Genomic DNA, 21576 nt, shown 5'->3' with positions numbered 1-21576 from the left:
AAGTCATTACCATAAAACTTTTTTGGGGTTATCTTTAATGTGGACACTTGACCCCATCTGTCACACTGGCTCTGCCCACTTTGATCGAGAGTGGGCGGTGTGATCTGTATTGATGGATATTTAAAGAAGGATGTGAGCCCTGGTTTGGTTTAGGTCTTAGGAAGGGAGCTTGTCTCCCAAAATGTGTAAGTCTGCCAACTGAAGTGAGGACTTGGACTTGGTGACATCGCCACACAGTTGGACCTTCTTCTAGATTGAGTATTCATAAGGCTTTTATATTAGCATTTTTGAGAGTATGTTTTTAGAGTTTTGAATTTTAATAAAAGTGTTGTTTGGTAACGCACTAGGCGCTTGCGCCCTCCTTTTTATTTTTACAGTTTTCTGTTGAGATTTCCCAGTCCATGATGAGCAGCATTTGCTGAATGTGTGCTTTTTGAAGATGTATCTGGACATTACCTGCATTGCAGTCGTATTTCATGATGTCTAAGCTTCTGGAGCGCTGGGGTGCGTGAACATACTATGTTAACATGAATGCCCAACCTAGATAACACATTTGGTAGAAATAGAACATTGAATCCTATAGCACAGTAAGACTAATAACTACCAGCCAGAGGATGCTGGTATGTATAAAATACAGCAGCTCACATGGGGTTTCAGTCACTTATTCATATAGTTCGCATTTCCAAATACAATAATGATTTACAAGTAATTTCACGTCGTCAATGAATTGTGAATTTCTCCAAATACTACATTGTGGTTTAGGATTACTAATTGAATTTTATTTTTATAAACTGCTAATAGCATCCACTCAGCTTGGCATCTGTTATGTTGCCCTTTTACTTTAGGAACAGACTTGCTGACAAGAGGCTAAACCTTGCTGAGGACACCGTGCTGGTAATTTTCAGGCTGTGGAACATGCTATGGTACAGAGACTTTGGATATTACAGTGAGGAAAATGTTTCCAAAATCCCATTCTAAAAAGGAAAAAAGCTTTGATTAAAAAATGTAATAGTTCTAGTTTAACTGGAGTACAATTTCTCACCCTGTTAAGCAGGTAATGGGATTTATATAGATGTCCGCACACCAGTACTGAAAGCCTCTGCTTTGTATTAAAGCATATTTACAAGTAAAATAGGGTTGAAATATAACTCTGGAAAAAAAAAAAAAAAAACCATGTCCTTCTTCAATATTTTTGTACGTTGCACTTGCAGATTGTTAGGACACTGGTGGATGGTGGGTAGAGGTGGTACTAAGTGAGGACTTTGAGAGTAGAGAGCTCTGAGTGGACATCCCTAGGGTTTTACTTAGCTAACAAGGTTGAAAACAGACTGAAGTCCATCAAGTTAAACTTTTTTCAGCTCCTGCAGCTATGGTCCAGAGGAAGGCAAAGCAATCCTCCGAGGGGGAAAGTCCTTCTAGCCCAATTCCAGGCAACCTAAAAAATGATCCTTTGTTGTGGAACTTTTCCTGCACTGCTGCTAGATCAGTCCCTGTGGTATCTTCTCCAGCATGCTCCAACAGGGTCTTGATGTTATTAAGACCAATGCATGGTCCTTAGTGCTGGATATGTTAAGACCGAGGAACAGTCTTCCACCGGATCGTGTGGGAGTGCCATCTGCTGGGGAGTGGAGGACTAGGTAGGTAAACGTGTTTCTCCCCTCCCCTAGACAAAAACGAGTCCTTTGGACTTGATTTTAAATCCTGCTCCGTACTATTGTTCAACCAGTTTCTGACCTCAGCTTCGTCCCTGACCTTGATCCAGCTTCTGATTTGGTTTTACCCACTTGTTGCTGATTGCAGCTTGATCTGTGACTTTATTCTACTCTACACCATTGCCAAGTGCCTTACCCTATGTTAAAATTCAGCTGTGACTTTTATCTATAGTCCTGCTACATGTCATCAGTGAACTCTGCCATCCTGAACCTCCAGACAAGCCAGAGTTCTCCTTCTGACCCCTCGCCTGACACTCTTGCTTGCGTGTTCTGCTGGATCTTCTTGGTCAGCATCTCCATTTCAGGGTTCTGCAATCTACATTCCCGGGCACTCGTGTTCCTCCTGTCCATTTGTACCCTCTATCTCACTTTCAGGGGTGTTTGGGCAGGAGATACAAGAGAGGCTGCCCTCATCATCTCAATCTCCTACCAGGTATGTCACACTTGTATTCTCCACAGAATCCCATGTATGTTCAGAATAACTGACATCATCCCAGCTAGATGCTCTGCAAATCCTGGCACAGCAAGAATGCAGCAGAGACTAGGTATGTGCAGCTCTATATCCACAGCTTTAAAAAGCAAGAAAGTATGGACATTTTGTTTTGATGATATGCAAGATGCATTATGAAGGACTGAGCAGAGATTTGACATCATTTACTCAAGCTTCCACAGATGTGCTGTCAATCTAAAAGGCTATGGACCAAATGTCCTCGTCCAGCCGGGTATACACCTAGATTTTATAAAACCTTTGCACCCCTCCTGACCGCAGTACTCACCAGAGCATATAACTACACTGCTCAAAAAATTAAAGGAACACTTTTAAATTAGAGTACAGCATCAAGTCAATCAAACTCCTGGGATATTGATCTGGTCAGTTAAGTAGCAGAGGGGGTTTTTACTTTCAATAATTTTTTATTAGTTTTCAAAACAGTACAACAAGAATCCAGAGTGCTTACATAGTCGCAATCTTAATGTTTCAACAAAACACATTTAAAGGTTCAGAACCCAGTCATCACAAGGAAGAAATTTTATCATCTCAAAAGTAAACGGTAACATACTGTAATCATTCAAGTTGAGTCTCTAGTGGTGGTTGTGTTCGTGTTCCATATGCCCCATCCCTTATCATGGGGTGGGGGTGAAATATTTGCTAGTGGTCCATATGTGCCAGGTAGAGTGGAATTTGGATCCACCTTGAATCGAGTAGGCGTATGCCCTCTCCATAGTGTATTGAAGATTAACCATCCTGATAACTTCTAGGTGGGATGGGGATGTGGCCTGCCTCCAGTGTTTGGCTATAAGTGTCCTGGCCGCTACCAGGATGTGGAAGCATACTGTTCTCATATCTAAGGGTATATTATGTATTCCCAAGTTTAGTAATGCCATGTCCATATTGGGTTTGGTAAGTATGCCCGTGGTGGTCGAAATCACCTCAAACACCCTATTCCAAAAGCTGGTTATGCTTTTACACTTCCAAAAAATATGGGATATGGTGCCTGTTTGGTCACAGTTGCGCCAACAAAGCGGGCTTTGGGAATTGAAGAATTTAGACAAGCGATACGGTGTGAGGTACCATCTGGTTATAAGTTTCTGCATTTGTTCCCAGTGGTTTACGCATCTGGAGGCCGTGAAGGAGGTGTGGATCGCCGTTTTCCACTGGAAATCGGAAATGAACGTAGATGGCTGGGGAGCCGTTGTGGATATGGACATATGTATGGCGGCGTGGTCTGACCACGTGATGGGGGATATAGATGTGTTCAGTACCAAGGGCAGGATCGTCGAGTCTACCAGAAACATGTCGATCCTGGAGTAAGTGAGATGGCTCGCCGAGAAGAAGGTATAGTCCCTCTCCTCCGCGTGTAGGTATCTCCATATATCGTGTAGATTTTCCGCATGTAGGAGAGCCGCCAAGGAAGTAGACATGGTTTTACCACTGGAAGTCGAGTCCATGGCAGGGTCTGCTACAGAATTAAAATCTCCACATATGATCAGTTTGCCTACCGTGAGTCTACGAACCTTTGCAAATAGTTTCCTCAAGAATTTGAGCTGGTGGCGATTGGGAGCATACACATTTACGATAGTATAATCACAATCATCAATAGTACAGTTCAGGATAATGAATCTCCCGTCTGTGTCCTCCACCACCCGAGAGTAGGTGAAAGTCACAGAGCCACTCACTGCCAACAGGGTACCCCGCTTCTTTTCATGGGAGTTCGCCAGAAAAACATGGGGGTAGTTCGGGTGGGAACATCGAGGTATTGAGCCGAGCTTAAAGTGGGTTTCCTGAATAGCCAGGATGTCAGCCTTGTGTGCCTTCGCTTCCTTCCACATCGAAAATCTTTTTGCGGGGTGGTTTAACCCCTTAACATTCAATGACAACAACTGCAAAGCCATGTTGGAGTTCGTGAATGTTCTGGAAGACCGTAGTGGGCTCGTGGTTGAGGGCATATAAGAAAAAGTAAGAAAAAACAGTCCGCATGGAACCTAGTGTAGGATAGTACAAAGGGGTACCTGGAGGGAGGGCACAGAAGCCATCTGTAGTCGGATATCGAAGTCGAGGCACGTGGAGCACTTGCGGAGTTCGGTGAGTGGCACATAAGGAGACTGGATGGAGGTCCGGAACACAATAGCGATGAGGGAGACAACTGTCCATGGATGTTGCTACAACCGTAGCTGAGTCCTGTTCTGAGAAAAAATTGTAGAAAACAAGAAAAAACAATACAAGTAAAAAAGGACATGGTCCTGGCGGACCATAAGGGCAGCTGTTGCTGCGCGGTCGGTGGGGTTGCTAGCACGATATCAGGTGCTACAGGGATCGGGAGGGCCAGTGCGCCCAGCCTTGGAAATAGACTTCAGCATTATTTTGAGCGGTGAGAGGACCTGGATCTAGAGGGTCTGGGTACTGTGTGCCATTCAGGCTGTATACGTGGAAGTGGAAGCGGAGGAGCAGGGGGTCCAGGACGCTGGCCTGTGTTGTCAGGGAGGATGTGCCACTGCTCGAGGAGACGGAGACCCTGTTCCATAGATGTGATCTGGGAAGTGGAGCCCATGTGGGTCACGCACAACTTAGCAGGGTATTTCCATTTATATATGATCTTATTGTTCCTCAGGGCCTTGGTTATGGAATTCAGATTCCTGCGTAATTGGAGAGTATACTGAGAATAGTCAGGCAGGACCTGGAGGGTCGAAGCGATATCAGGGAGGCGATCTTTCCTCCTGAATGATTCCAATATCTTCTCCTTAGCTTGGAAAAAGTGGATCCTCATGAGGACATCCCGAGGGATGTCTTGCGGCAGGAATGAAGGTTTGGGGATTCTGTGGATGCAGTCTATAGTGAGGTCTGCATTGGTGAGTTCAGGCACCACTTTCTGAAACAGGTCCCGTACATAGGTGGGCAATTGGTTGGGTTGAATTGTTTCAGGAATCCCCCGTATTTTGAGGTTGTTACGCCTCGATCTATCTTCAAGATCTGCTATCTTCGCTTGCATGCGATGTATGTTTTCCTGATGGGAAGTGTGAGCGTCCACTAGAGAGTTATAGGACTCAGTAAATTCCTCCATCCTCCCCTCCACGTGGTGCACCCTGTCTCCTAAGCCATGCAATTCTCTTTGGCAATAGGCGATGGAGGCTTGGATGTTGGCCTGCATGGATGAGTGTAGCATGGAAAGCATGTCCTTTAGGGTAGTGTCTGACACCGGCTGCCCTGTAGTGGATATGTTTGCAAAGGGGTCAGGTGGTGGAGAGTAGGCCCAAGGCGTGTAAGGGGCAGTGGATGCTGTGCTCACCTCCATGGATGTGGATGTCTGAGCCGTTAGGGAGTCCCTCCTCGGGCGAGACTTCGCCGGACTTTGTGCAGTTGGTGTGGAGGGAGAGGAGTCCGCAGATCTTGCCAGCCGCATCGGGATTGTGCTCTGTGATCGCGCCTCCGGCGGCATCGTCGTGACGTCACGCGCCCGCGACTCGGGCGGTAGAGGATGCGGCCGGCCTGCCGATGGAGTGTCTCCGCCGCCATGTTGGCGGAGACCCGGCTGGAACGGTCCGAAAAACTCGCACAGTTTGCGGACTGGGGGGATGCCTTTGTTTTTCCTGACCATGCTGGCGGTGAGTTCAGGATGTTCCCCTGCAAGGATATGTCAGTCCCAGGGCCGTAGGATAGCTGTGTCGGGCCGTAGATAGAGATAAGGCTGAGCGCTGGCTGGAGCTCCCGGATCAAGCGGCCATCTCAGTTGACGGTCGCCACGCCCCCCCTAGCAGAGGGGGTTTTTAATCAGTTTCAGCTGCTTTGGTGTTAATGAAATTAACAACAGGTGCACTAGATGGGCAACAATGAGACAACCCTCAAAACAGGAATGGTTTTACAGGTGGAGGCCACTGAATTTTTTCCCACTTTTTATTGACTGTTTTTCATTAGTTTTGCATTTGGTTAGGACAGTGGCGGATCCGGGGGGGGGGGGGGGCAACGAGTCGATTGCCCCCTCCCTGAAAATCTTTAAGCACCCCCACACAGCAACCCCAAAATTCCCATACCAGTTCCTCTATATGTCAGTGTTTTTTAAGATTTTATTCTACCTCTAAATCCTGTACTGATGCCAGGAAGCTGGGGACTCTTTTTTTTCCTGTGGAGGGATACAGCGGCTCCTGCCGCATAAGCCGATAATCTTTAGCTAGACCCGGTGCAACGTTAAAAAACCCTACCCCGTGAAAATTCCCTACCCTCGTCACTTCCTGTGCACATACCTCATTAAACAGCTGAGCCGCTTCCCACTGCACATGCTCACAGCTGCGGAGGGTAGGGAATTTTCACGGGGGAGTGTATTTTACCGTTACACTGCATCAGCTGTTGCCGCGCGTACTTTAAATCATCTCCGCTCCAACATTAAATCATCTCTGCTCCAACCCCTCAGACTTCCCTGAGCTCGGCTCCATGATTTATATTTTCATAGACCTGCCGCCGCTTTTACATTTTGGAGCTGAGATTTTCATATATCTATGAAAATATAAATTACGGAGCCGAGCTCAGGGAAGTCTGAGGGGTTGGAACAGAGATGATTTAATGTTGGAGCGGAGATGATTTAATGTATGCGCGGCAACAGCTGATGTGGTGTAATGGTGAAATACACTACCCCGTGAAAATTCCCTATTCTCCGCAGCTGTGAGCATGCGCAGTGGGCAGCGGCTCAGCTGTTTAATGATGTATGTGCACAGGAAGTGACGAGGGTAGGGAATTTTCATGGGTAGGGTTTTTTCACGGAACACCGGCCAGGCAGATTTCAGAGGCGGATTGATTATAGCCTCTTTGCTGCCTTCTCAGCCAATAGGAAATGCTGAACCGCCCCCCTTCTCCAACCCACCTTCTTTGAATTCTGAGATGCACAGAGGAGAGGACATGTCAGCAGCTAGATTGGAGGGAGAGGAGAGCGCTCAGCTCAGCCCAGCCCAGCCTGCTAAAGGGATGAAATAGAACAGAGAGATTCTCCAGCTCCTGGCTGCAGTGGGTGAGTTTTCCCTACACTTGGACTATAAAGAGAGGAAGAGCTTCAGTCAGTATGAAGAGCACATGCTGGTTTCTGCAGTGTGGCATAGTGGTGATTAGAAGGGCAGCTGCAGAGAATAAGACCATCCAGGCTGTATTCTGACACCAGCAAGGCTTTTGGTAAAGCTCCTCTGTGGGGCAGACAGAGCACATATATCCTGCATTACTTCCACACAACACAATTCTCATGGCTCTTACAAAGACCCTGACAGGGAGAAAAGAATGCTGGATCTCTGTGTGTTTTGTCTGTCCATCCATCCATCCACTTCCCTTATCTTTGACATAAACATTGCTGGTGTCACAATACAAAATACATAGATATTAAAAAAGGGTTTTGTCCTCTGGTGTTATTCTAAAGCTGTTTCCCATGCTGTACGATGCACCTGGGCTGCCTGGATGGAGGCAATTCAACTGCAATTACACAGAATGTGCTCAGCCACCTGTGAGCAAGAGACACGAATCTCAATAAAAGTAATGTGAACTTTCCCTCTGTGCTATCTCTCCCTCCTCATGTCATGCAGTCTATTCAAGAGAATCAGCCAATTCTCAACTCTGCATCCTGTACATAGCATCCTCTTGAGCACTGCACTCGATACTTATTACACTACCGAGCCCTGCACCCTGCACGTAGCGTCCTCCCGAGCCCTGCACGTAGCGTCCTCCTGAGCCCTGCACGTAGCGTCCTCCCGAGCCCTGCACGTAGCATCCTCCTGAGCCCTGCACATAACACCAGCATACAGGGGCACACCACCAATATGCAGGGCCAGTGGTTACCAATATACAGAGGACATACCAAATCAAGCAAAACTACCATGCAACTAAAAAAATCTCCAAAGCAATAAGAATCTTGTTAGCTGGTTCCTTCATCTAATGAAAATCAATAAAAAGCAATAAATGCAGCACTGCCATTCAATTCCATTGTACAAATAACTTATAAGTGCAATGATAAAACCTATAAATGAATATCTAGTGCAAATCAACCATACAATATAATAGTGATGGTGTCACCCCCTCTGCAAAAATATTTTGAGAAATTGCAGAGCTTCAATGTGCAAATAATGGTGAAATCCCCCACATGCAATAACAGAGAAGCCAATAAACCAGTGTGATAGAACATAGTAGTGATGGTGTCACCCTCTGCAAAAGGTAAGAAATATTGCAGAGCTGCGATGTGCAATAGTGGTGACCCCCCTATATATAATCATAAAAAATGTAAAATATACACATCAATTGTACATTGTATTACATTGTACATTGTATTATGATATTATGATATTTCTTCCCTTTTGCAGGTGTGCGCTTCACTCACCGCATTAGCACCCTCCCCTTTACCTCAAGCACCACCATAGCACCCTCAAACAAATTGTCTGGAGCCGCCCCTGCCCGGATTGGCTTTGAATTTTGCCATCCCGTCCCTTCCTCCAAGTTTTTTCTCTATCTTATCTTCTTAACATTTGGTAGTCCTATCCCAAAAAATTCTAAGAAGTATCTTTTTTTTTTTTAATCTCGTAAACGAAATGTGAGAAATAACGTTTATTTCATACAATCATTCCATAAACACATACCACATACACTGCAAATATCATTTGAGGAAAATATACTTATAAAATAGTTTACCATTTGCCAATAAAAAAAATGTCCTCGAATTTCATTTTAAAAATCTGGTCACCTTACTATACTGCAGTGCACTGATTGCTATTGCCGCCCGGCGTCTACCAACCTGGGATGCCATCTGAGGAGGAGGAGAGCGAGGCCCCAGCATTCACTGTGGAGCCTTCTTCCTCCTCTGCTGCGTGCTGAGTGGAGTGTTAGCTCTACCCGCCTCCTCCCTCCAGCTACTCCAGGCCAGCAGAGTGAATCTGAGTGTCAGCCTAAAAACGTGAGTAGGAGCAGTTCTGGGGACCCTGATGTGAGGGGGGGGGGACTCTGTGGGAACCCTGATGTGAGGGGGGGCTCTTTGGGGACCCTGATGTGAGGAGGGGCTCTGTGGGGACCCTGATGTAAGGGGGGGGGGGACTCTGTGTGGACCCTGGTGTAAGGAGGGGGGCTCTGTGGGGACCCTGATGTAATAAAGAGAGGGCTCTGGGGGTCCTGATGCATGGGAGGGTGGCAGTTCGTTTTGCAATACAGTTCTGTAAGCAACAACTTATTTTCTGGCAGTGCCCCTCCCGAGACTAGACTCTGGGTCCGCCCCTGGGTTAGGGTAAGTGTCACTACTGGTAGCATGAGGCGATACCTGGACCCTATAGAGGTTGCACAGGCAGTCCAACTCCTCTAGGATAGCACATCAATACGTGTCATTGCCAGAAGTTTTGTTGTGTCTCCCAGCACAGTCAAAAAGCATGGAGGAGATTCCAGGAGACAGGCAGTTACTCTAGGAGAGCTAGACGGGGCCATAGAAGGTTCTTAACCTATCAGCAAGACTGTTATCTGTTCCTTTGTGCGGGGAGGAACAGAATGAGCACTGCCAGAGCCCCACAAAATGACCTCCAGCAGGCAACTGGCGTGAATATCTCTGACTAAACAATTAGAAACAGTCTTCATGAGGATGGCCTGAGGGCACAACGCCTTCTAGTGGGCCCTGTGCTCACTGCCCAACACTGTGGAGCTTGATTGGCATTTGCCATTGAACATCAGAATTGTCAGGTCCGCCACTGGTGCCCTGTGTTTTTCACAGATGAGAGCAGGTTCACTCTGAGCACATGTGACAGACATGTAAGGGTCTGGAGAAGCTGTGGAGAACGTTATGCTGCCTTTTGGTGGTGGGTCAGTGAAGGTCTGGGGAGGCATATCCATGGAGGGACGCACAGATCTCTACAGGCTAGACAAGGGCACCCTGACTGCCATTAGTTATTGGAATGAAATCCTTGAACCCATCGTCAAGCCCTACACTGGTGCAGCGGGTTCTGGGTTCCTCCTGGTGCACGACAATGCCCGGATAATGTGGCGAGAGTATGCAGCCAGTTTCTGGAGAGTGAAGGAATTGATACCATTGAATGGCCCCCATGTTCATCTGACCTAAATCCAATAGAATACCTCTGGGACATTACTGTATGTTTCAGTCCATCCGAGGCTGCTCGGTTGCACCTCAGTCTGTTTAGGAGCTTAGTGATGCCCTGGTCCAGATCTGGGAGGAAAAACACCAGGACACATCCCTCGTCTCATTAGGAGTATGCCCCAACGTTATTAGGCATGCATTCTCAAACCTGGCAAGGATCCCTCTCAATGCAGTAGTTACCGACCAATATCTCTTTTGAATATTAATGTTAAGCACTTTGCAATGGTACTTGCCAACTGTCTGTCTCCTCTCTTGCCTGCAGTCATCCACATGGATCAAGTCGGTTTTGTCCCGGGCCATGAGGCAAGGGACAACACGACCAAGACAATCCACCTTATCTCCTACTTTCTAAGGTATATTCTGAAAGCATGCCCTTTATCTTTTGACGCCGAAAAGGCGTTTGATAGGGTTAATTGGCAATTCTTGTATCTTTCTTTAGAGCAATTGGGTTTTGGTGCTCCTTTTATCGCTAAGGTCATGTCCCTCTGCTCTCAACCCTACGCATCTGTTCTGGTGAATGGTACCTTCTCAGAGTTGTTTGATATATCTAATGGCACATGTCAGGGGTGTCCCCTTTCTCCCCTTCTATTTGTTATTGGTAATGAACACCTAGCATGTGCCATTCGTCAGAACAACTCCATCCAAGGCATCTAGGCGCCTTCCTCCCATCAAAAATATCTCTTTACGCGAATGATCGTTTGGTCTATGTTCAAGACCCCCATACCTCCCTCCCTTCACTTTTTCATTGAATTCCAGAGATTGGGGTCTTTTAGTAACTTTAAGCTTAATATCTCCAAAACGGAAACACTTAATGTATCTTTGCAAGCAACTACGATGTCCTTGCTCTGCACTAACTTCTCTTTTCAATGGCAAACCAAGGGCATCTCTCTTTTGGGAGTTACAATCCCCTCCAACTTGTTTGACCTTTTACGCGCTGAACTATGCTCCTCTTCTCTCCCATGTACGGAAGGATTTGGACTCTTTGGGGGGCTCCTTTTTACCCTGGTTTGGCACAATAACACTCTAAAGATGGAAACCCTCCCAAAACTGTTATGTCTATTTAAAACTATCCCTCTTCTGCTCTTCTGGTCCCCAAATCTTTTTATGGTTCCTTGAGGTCTCTATTAATTCGCTTCATCTGGAATCGTGGTCTTTCTAGGGTCAAATACAAATTACTCACCCTACCGAAGATCCAGGGGGACAGGCTTACCTTTACTATAAAGCTACAATCATGGCACGCAATCTTGAATGGTTCCCTCAATAGTTCACTAAGACTTTTATTGTGGTTGAGCAAGATCTTGCTCCAGTTGATCTCCGAGCCCTTCTTTGGGATATAATCGAGACCTTCACTGCCTACACTCCTCTTCCCCATTGACACATTGCTCTCCAATTGTGGTACAAGAGAGACCTGTATTCTGCCCTTTCCTCTGACCCCTGTAGAGTGGGAGCTCCTACAGTAGGCTCATTCTCACACTCTACCTGGCCGAGAGCGAACATGTTTATGCACCCCCAACATGGAACCCTGTTCATCCCTGCAGGACCACGAGACTGGCTTACTACCCTCAACTTGTCGTCTTTTTCTAAACAGCTATTTGTCTCCTCTCACACACATCGCCCCTATACTGAATTCAAATGGCTGTGCTTCCTCCATGAATTGCTTGTCAACTACTCTCCTCACTCTATTGCCTAATCTACACACCAACCCACAATGATTGGCCGACATACCAGGGCGTGGTCCACAGACTTGGGAGAGGAGTTTTTGAGGGCGGACTAGCAGACTTCATTCCATTTCACATATAAGTCTTCCATCTCCTGCCACGTCCAGGAAAAAAAACGTCAAGATCCTGTCCCAGTGGTACATGAACACTGCATAAAATTTTTCTAAACACTGAAGTGTTATCGAGTCAGTGGAAATGGTATCTGAGTCCATACTCTCTGGTAACCAGTTTATCCTTATAGAGTGGTGGACAGTCACATAGTGGTGACTGAGGCAAAGATGGTGGCACGATCAATTTTTATTCCTGTGTTTGCACCGGGATCTTCACCTTCCTTTTTCTGTGGACTTTTATAATCATCACATGGATTTTATAATTATCACCATTATTTAATATTGGCACTTTTGTACTTTATACTTTATTAGATATTTACTGTTTTAATATATACAGTATCTATGTACCAGAACATACCCAGATAAACCCATTAGAGAAAAAAAAAGATGAGTCTCATCCGTTTCTGGCACCATTCCCCTGTTGCAGTCCTCTTATCCTCTCATGTCACCCGGTTAATAAGCGGCTCGGAGAGGAAACTTAAAGCAGGAGACATGCAAATTCTCTCAATGAATTTCTCACTTTTTTGGCTTTACATCCATCCCGCAGCCTTCAATATTTCCCAGGAGACTCCTGCACTGTATTACAAATCTTGCTGAGTTCAAGAGATAAAGAACTGGAATAAGCAACCCATAATTATATCCTGCTATTTGACTAGTTATTTTGATGGTTCCTGATTCTGCCATATGAGCCTCATAATGAAAAGAAAAATTGAAATGTGATTATAATATTAGAAAGAATGGCTGGGAAGGTAACAAGATAAGATGATGTTCGGTGTATTTTTCTAAGATTTCAGAAGCTTTGCTTAAAAGAAGAGCCAGGCTGAAAAATTAAATAAATAGAGAAAATGTACTTAAGAAGGAGTAAAATAAATAACCTATTTTAGAAATTGAAATGAAATGAAGGTATAAAGATTCAAGCTAACTATAATGGTGTAGCTACAGATCATTAGGCATGATAGTCATTACTGCACAGATTGTGATGCATTGTATTATGAGATGATATAATTGTGTGTGATGCAACAACATTATTAAAAACATAAGTACTGTAGGTTTTCCTGGCAGATACTATACTGGGCACATGACAATTTCAACTACTATCTATTGATTTTTGAAGGCAAAAATTACTGAATGGTAGAATGCAACCTACCCCAATATGTTTTAGTTTATAACTACCCTTGGCCTTGAGTGCTATACAAAGAAGCACTTACCTCCAGCAGGATGCTTGAACAAAACCACTTTCCTGGTGCCAACATGGCAGCATACCAGGAAAGGTAAATTACGGTATTGGATACAATTTTATGTTTTCCTGTCACAAACATAGTAGCATACATGTGATAGTATGCTGTTATGGATTGGCGCCAAGAAAGCAAAATTACGGTAAGTATTTGATAACATTTTTCATTTTCCTAGCACCAACATAGCAGGATACAAGTGGTAGTATGCTGCCGTGAATTGGCACCAAGAAAGAAAAATTACGGTAAGTATTTGATACATAAAGCGTTAAAATAATGCCACACTGTGGTGCTCTATATACATATACATACAATTAGTGTCATCAAATATAGAAAACAATTAATTAATGTGTGTTGCTAATTATAATAAAAATAAATATAAACAAAGTACCGAAATTAACAAAATGTGATCACATATACATGCAAATGCCTCAATCATGCCCATCTGTGCCTCATCTGTGCCTCAATCATGCCCATCTGTGCCTCATTCATGCACATCTGTGCCACATCCATGCCTAATCTGTGTCCACCCATGCATGCTCACCCATGCCACATCAGTGCTCATCTTTGCCTCATCCATGCCACATCAGTGCTCATCCATGCCACATCCGTGCCACATCAGTGCTCATCCATGCCACATCCATGCCACATCAGTGCTCATTTAAGCCACATCAGTGCTCATCCATGCCACATCCATGTCACATCCATGCCAGGTCAGTGCTCATTCGTGCCACATCCAGGCCACATTAGTGCTCATCCGTGCCACATCCATGCCACATCAGTGCTCATCCATGCCACATCAGTGCTCATCTGTGCCACATCCATGCCCCATCCATGCCACATCAGTGCTCATCCATGCCTCATCCATGCCACATCAGTGCTCATCCATGCCTCATCCATGCCACATCAGTGCTCATCCCTGCTACATCAGTGCTCATCCATGCCACATCAGTGCCACTACAGTGCTTATCAGTGCCCTACAGTGACTCACAAAAGTGTAATGGGTAGTCAGGAAATTCGATTTGTAATTTTATGTCCCTAAAGCACCTAATGGTGCTCCCTGAATGTTGGGCCTCTGTATGTGACTAGACTGTAAAAAAAAAGTCTCACACTTTTGGTATCGCCATACCCAGGAGGAGTAGCAGAATGTATTTGTGTGTGTAATTTTGGCTATGTACATGCTATATGTCACAAATTTCTTATAAATGGACAACTGTGTGTAAAAAAAAAAAAAAAAAAAAAGTGTTTTCATTTTCTTTTCACATTTTCCAAAAACTTGTGGGGAAAATGACATGTTCAAAAGACTCATTATGCCTCTTGGATTATGTGTTATGGTGTTTTCTTTCCAAAATGGGGTCAGAACTCCTGGAGGTGCTACTTGAATGTTGGGCCTCTGTATGTGGCCAGGCTGTGAAAAAGTCTCATGCATGTGGTACCGCCATACTCAGGAGGAGCAGCAGAATATATTATGGGGGGCAGCTGCCTATACAGTGTGTGAAAAATAACTTGGTAACATGACAATTTTGTATAAAAAAAAAAATTTGAAAATAATTGCAGGAAAAAATTACAACTTCAAACCATGCCTCTTACTAAATACGTTGTAATGTCTACTTCCAAAAAGGGGTCATTTGGGGGATATTTGTACTGCCTTGGCTTGTTAGTGTCTCAAGAAATGAGATAGGCCAGCTGTACATCAGGTGTGATCAAGTTTCAAAGATTGGCACCATAGCTTGTAGTCTCTATAACCTTCACAAATACCAAAAAAATGATGTTTTTTTTGGGTTATTTTTTTTACCAAAGATTTCATATGGGTACGGTGTTGCTTGACTGAGTAAATGTCATTCAAACTGTGAGAGCACTTAAAGCTGAAAATTGGTCTGGTTAGGAAGGGGGTATAAGTGCCCAGTGGGTAAGTGGTTAAAGCAGTCACTGTTCAAAGATAGTGCTTCTCATTCCATCTACTGAGGAAGACACGTGACCCTGTGTCGAGACACGTTGGGAAAGGGCCAAGACGGTGCAGGCATCTGGAACCAGTGAGCTGGGAGCTTGTTAGGTGTCTGTGAGGCTTGTGGGGAAAACCAAGATATCAGAAGGGATTTGTTTGTGCCTGTTACAGCCTAGTGTGCTGGAAGCTCCAGGATATAGCAGCAAGGAAGCCTGGAGAGTGCTGGTTGTAGCCCGGGAGAGGCTAAGAGGCTTTTGTTGACCTGACTTATTTTATACAGGTCACACAACATCAGTTGAGAATATTCTGTGAGGGGGAGAGCACCTTGTGGTGAGGCTACTTTCGCTATTTGAGCACTAATGAGAAGTGGATGGAATGAGAAGCACTATCTGTGAACAGTGGTTGCTTTAAGGGGCTGTCTGCATAGACTTCAGTTTGGACTGCACCTACCGGTAATTGGATTAATTAATTATTGCACCGATATTTGTATGTATGTGGGATCACATTTTGTTTATTTCAGTATTTGGTTTATATTTTTTTCTATTGTAAGTAGCAACACACATTAATTGTTTTCTATGTTTGATGACACTAATTGTATGTATATGTATATAGAGCACCACAGTGCGGCATTATTTTAACACTTTAAGTTGCACTTAGCACATCTATGGGATTGTGAACAGTGCCAGCCACTAAAGCTCCGTAGTTTTTCCTTGGTGTAATTGCATAGTAGCTCGCAGGACCATCTACATAAGATAAGTATATGATACCATTTTTTGTTTTGCTGGCACCAACATAGTAGCATACATGTAGGTAGTATGGTGCCATGGATTGGCAACAAGAAAGGAAAACTACGGTAAGTATTTAAAACAAGTTTTCATAAGTCTGGAGGAGGAAAGGGAAAAAAGTACTGAGAGCGGTCCACTGCACTGCTGGAGATGTCAACACTATAGACATGAATTATAAACTCTTAGCCAGATGGTACCTGACACTGGTTATGGCGCATAGAGTCCAAGGAGAAGCATCGGAATTATGCTGGAGGTGTTGTCAAGAGGTTGGTACTATGCTGGAGGCTAGGGGAATATATATCACTACGACAGTAAAGGGATCAGCTGTTCTACTTTGATGCCTTGTAACTTGTTGGATATTTTGTACAAGTCAATAAAAATCAATTAAAATGTATAATAATAAAAAAAAAAACAAGTTTTCATTTTCCTGGCACCAACATGACCAGCATACAATTTACGGTTATTTGAGACCCTGTTCCTAGGCTCCAGTTTCTGTGACTTGACTACTGATTTTTGATTCCTCTTCTAAATTCTGTTGGTGACTTAAGCCCCGTACACACGCACAGATTGTTGGCCGTAAATTGTTGGCCAACGTCCGATCTGCCGATTGTAGGCTTGTTAGTATGATGCTTCCGACAACCAACTGCGAATTTTCGGCCGATAAAAAAATCTGGTGTGCATGCTATAAAATTTTTGTTGGCCAACAAAGAACGGCCGATTGTTCCTCAGTCAGTACAGATTTCGGCAGACAAAAATCAGATGAGCAAGACTGGGCATGCTCAGAGAAGAAAAAACACACTGAAAGTCAACCAGAACATGACATCACTTCTGAAGTTGGTTTTTGTTGGCCAACAAAAGTCCAGTGCAAGTCTAGAGCACATTTCAACCACCAAACAACACTGGACAAAAGTTGGCCTATCAGTTGGCCAACAATCTGTGTGTGTGTACGGGGCTTTAGCTTTCCTCTAACCAGGATTCCTATCTGCTGCCTGCTCTCACCTCTCCCTGTCTGTCATCGGCCCCAACTTCTTTTTTGTTTAAAGCCCCGTGCACACGTACCGATCATCGGCCGAACGATCGGCCGTCTTTTGTCCAGGGCTGTCGTGTCTGTTGAAAACTGCAAAAGACTGCACACGAATTTTGTCGGCCAACAACAGCCGACTGCAGAAGTGATGTCATGTGATGTTTAACTTTCCTTGTCTTTTTTCTTTTCTGAGCATGCCCAGTCTTGCAAATCTGCTGTCTGTCGGCCGAAATCTGTACTGACTGGCGAACAATCGGCCGTTCTGGTGTTGGCCAACAAAAATTTTAATGCCTGCACGACAGATTCTGTTCGGCCGAAAATGCGCTGTTGGCTGTAGGAAGCATCATACTAACAAGCCTACAATCGGCCGATCGGTCGTCGGCCGAATATTTACGGCCGACAATCGGTACGTGTATACGGGGCTTTAGACCAAGCTCTTGTCTGTTCTTATTTCATTGCTGTCATCTGTTACCAGACCTGGTGCATCTGAGGGCTGCAACCTCATGGCTGTCCAACAGCAATGCCCATCACTCTTTTCAGGATGTTCTGGTGAATACCAGGTGGCTACCTAGCTTTTGAATCTCTGCCCTTTTTAGGGCCAATGGCCCTGCTTGGTATCAGGAGCTTTAACACAAAACACATTAACTGCAAATTCAACATGGAGCTTTCCCAGTGTGAAATGCAGTGGAAAATGCTGGGCTGGGCTGTCATTATGACAGCCAAGTCATGTTCTTCATTCATATCTGACAGGAGGTTAATTAAAGTTTACCTTATCAACCATTAGTTAATCCAAATTGGTTTTATTAAGGAATCATTCACACTTGGGTCATGACTCATGTGCGATCATATGCAGGAACCCCAGTGGAGGTTCTTGGCAACTAGCTGCAGGAGTTAGCCCTATTGAAAGCAAAAGGAGGCTGATAGCTCCAGCAGGTAATCACAGCTGCTTGAATGTAATTGTTAATGGAGCGATTACCTTTGAATGATTGGTCCTGGATGCGGACAGTCTGCTTTTAACCCAAAACATTATTTTATACTTTTAAAAGGGGAAAATTGTAGAAATAAATTTGGAGCCTTCAAGGAGCAGTGTGTCCCTCCCAGTGTCTTAGTGTACCCAGGAAGGACAGGTGCAGCATCCAGCCATGTAGGCAACCTTTCAAAGTGTATGCTAGACTGCAGCTGAGCGGGTCTGAATGCTTTACCGAGTAGTACCCATGTTTAGGGCCCTGTGTGTTCAGGGATGAAGGCCTAGACTTGCTGCGGCCTTCACCCCCGTGTGGTCTCAACCTGTCATAGACTTTGACAGGCGGCCTGCAGCAGGGCCACTTACAAACAAAAGTAGAGGATCGAGATCCTGGACTGATGGCAACAGCATCTGCAGTGAGAAGTGGGAATGTGGCCTGTCCACGCCACACCTAAATGGGAGGCTTCCTACAAGGAGGTGGCATAGTCCCTGCACTTTTCCTGCTCCTCAGGAACCTTTTCCTGATGCTAAGAACTGTCCATACCAGATGGGGAACCTGACCCTACAAAAATTACTCTCATAAAGCATGTCAGATCCCACAGCCATGGTCTTAAATACACTCTGTCTGTCCCAAGTTGGCTGCCAAGGCCACATGGGGTACCAGCGTCCAATCAGACAGCTGTCTCCCTGTGACTGTGTTCCTCACATTGTCCCTTCAGTCCAGTTCCACCTACAGTGGGGCTTACAGGCTGCACCTGCCTACACATGTGCAAGGAGCCTTAAAGAGAAGTGACTTTTAGGTTGCTTTATGTCCCCATCATCTCTTCAGCCAGGGCTGCCGGGAGTTTCCCAATTCATTCTGCACATTTTGCATCATTTGCTGCTCTGAAACACACACATTTTTTTTTTTTTAACTTCAATGGAATTTCTAGTTTAGAAATTCAAATTTTCATAGGTTTTCAAAACGAGACTTGATGTTTTCTTATCTCTAGTGACCAAAAAGGCCTAATTGAATTGGAATTTGTGTGATATCCTAAGTCACTGACCTGAAACAGAAGAGAATGTTTCAAATTTATAGACTTCACTAGCTGCATGCTTTTTCTAGGTCAGCGATTCACTAAGCATGTGCAGCTGATGGGGCACGGTGGAAGGGAATCAGGTTCCCTTGTAGCTTATCATTACAACATGAAAATCAAAAAAACGTCCCTGCAGCATCTGTATTGGAATGTTGTAATGACCCTATATTGTTACTTTATTATACTGTATCTTCTAATGACTTGGTAATGTTTACTATTTGATACATTTGCATATTGCCAAAGATTAATAACTTGAGTGTAAATACGTTTATTACACCTCCTTGATGAAGCACATAAAGTCATGCAAGACTTTTTTTGGTCTTCAAACATCTCCAATATACTTGTTGTTACAAGTTCTCTGGTAACTTCGAGTAATTGTTTCAGGCTCAGTGGCCCTATAACAAAACAGCACACCCATAAAAGTAACACTTTGCATAAGAGAACTACTAGTGCAGATCACAAATATGTACATAAGTACGCATACTATACATGCAGAAAGATGTAATACATTTCTAGAAGCTTGTGCAGTCTGTTTGTCATGGTCAGCGGTCAGGCTCAGAGACCAGTAGCTAGATCAGTAGGGAGACTCCTACCAACCAGCTGGATAAGTACACAAGCAGATCCCCCTAGAGGATGACGTGGTCCCCTTGAGGTGTGGGGTGTAAGCACTAACTAGTATTCACCAGAGCTCCTGATGGTGGAGATGGGTTTTGCTGTGCATTAGTACCAGGTTGCGATCCTCAGGATCGCCCCACCAGGAATTGAGCAAACCAGGGTCCAGTAGCTGATATATAGCATATAGGGTTCAAGCAGAATCATAGTCAGTAAAAATCCAAAGTTCAGTAACAAGTGGTAGTAGAGAAAATGGCAGCTGCAGGTAAATAAAGGAGCAAGATATCGCCTAGAGAGAGCACAATAATCTGGCAAACAGGAAGTGTAGAGACATGACTTAAATCTGGAAATTCATTGGAGGAGCAAAGAGTTCAAGGTTCACCAGAAACAAGAGACAAGATAAGATTGTCCAAAGGTCAGGCACTCATAGATGTGAGTAAAATGTTTTATCCTTTCTGCTGGTATTTTATGGAATAAACGGGTTGCACTATGATCCCGTGTTTGGCGTTTTGTCTTTGAACTGGTGAGTCAGTAAAGGGGGACACAAAGGAGTTGGCCTCACTGCTATCTGTGCTTGGGACTCCAATAAAGTGTAAACAGAACCACTCTATGAATCTGGCGAGTTATAGCTTGAAAGGGGGCCTTGGTGTGGACATACAGAAGAGCATAGGTTTGATGCAGCAAGTCCTTGCATGCAGTGTGCAAGGGAGCATGTTCAATGGGAATTTAAATACACAGATTTTGGGACATTGATTACATTTTATGTTAATGCACCTTAATAGTGGTGATATTATACAACTAATTTAGTATAGATGTTTTTCACATATTTTGATATATGTTATATTGGTTTGTTAATGCACTTTAATAGTAGTGACACTATAGAGAGTTTATTGAAGTTTTCACCAGTATTGTTTTTAATCTGATGTTTGGGGATAATATTAACACCTAACACTCATCCATTTTTGTTTATTTGGTACATATTTGTTGTGCAATTTGCACAAAAAAAGTGGGAAGAGTCACAGGGGTGATTCATTAATTTTGTACTTTATAGAAGAATCTGCTACACAATATTTTTGCTCTTTTTTGTTATAGATTGTCCAAAGAATTCAGAGAGGAAGCTGTCCAGAGACTCAGGTGGCATCTCCGGACCCTGACACTGTATGGCAGCTGGTGGTATGTTTGGTCACAGATGACTTTCAACAGTTTTGATGATATTTAAAGAAAGGGAAAGATATTCATGTGTGCCAAAAATCTCCTACCCACAAAAACTGCAGTATTGTCCTGTATATATTATTACATGGAATGTATAGTCTTATAGGCTTATTTTAAACATACAGAATATAAAAAAAGAGATGTAAATGCACGTTATCAATATGTTAAGGGACAAGTTCACCTTGAAGTGCCCTCAACCCCCCTGAGTGCAGACATGACTGAGGGACCTGCAGAGTGCCGAGGCTCAGGTAAAATAAGGTATTAACCATAGAACTAGAAACCTCCCTTTTCCCACCTGAAATGACCAGACGACACATTACTTCTTTGGGGTTGAATGGCCATAGCAGCCTGTTTATTGCAAAACCAATAAAATACAGTATTAAAGAAAACAAACTTAATGCATATATTACAATCAATGCATAACCGTTAACACAGTCAGATTAATCCTGCCAGGTTTAAGATCTTTGAAGGCCGATATAATTCCAAAAAACGGTTGTATCTGCCACACCATAAAAGGCCCCCAATACACTGCCTCGGGGACTAATTAACCACCTACTTACTATCAGACACAACCTAATTATAAACCAGATGTTACCAA

Source organism: Pelophylax lessonae, assembly GCF_965119305.1.
Source record: "Pelophylax lessonae genome assembly, chromosome: 8".
In the NCBI taxonomy this organism is placed as follows: domain Eukaryota; kingdom Metazoa; phylum Chordata; class Amphibia; order Anura; family Ranidae; genus Pelophylax; species Pelophylax lessonae.
The sequence above is the reverse complement of the archived record's forward strand: the minus strand, read 5'-3'. Positions refer to the sequence as shown.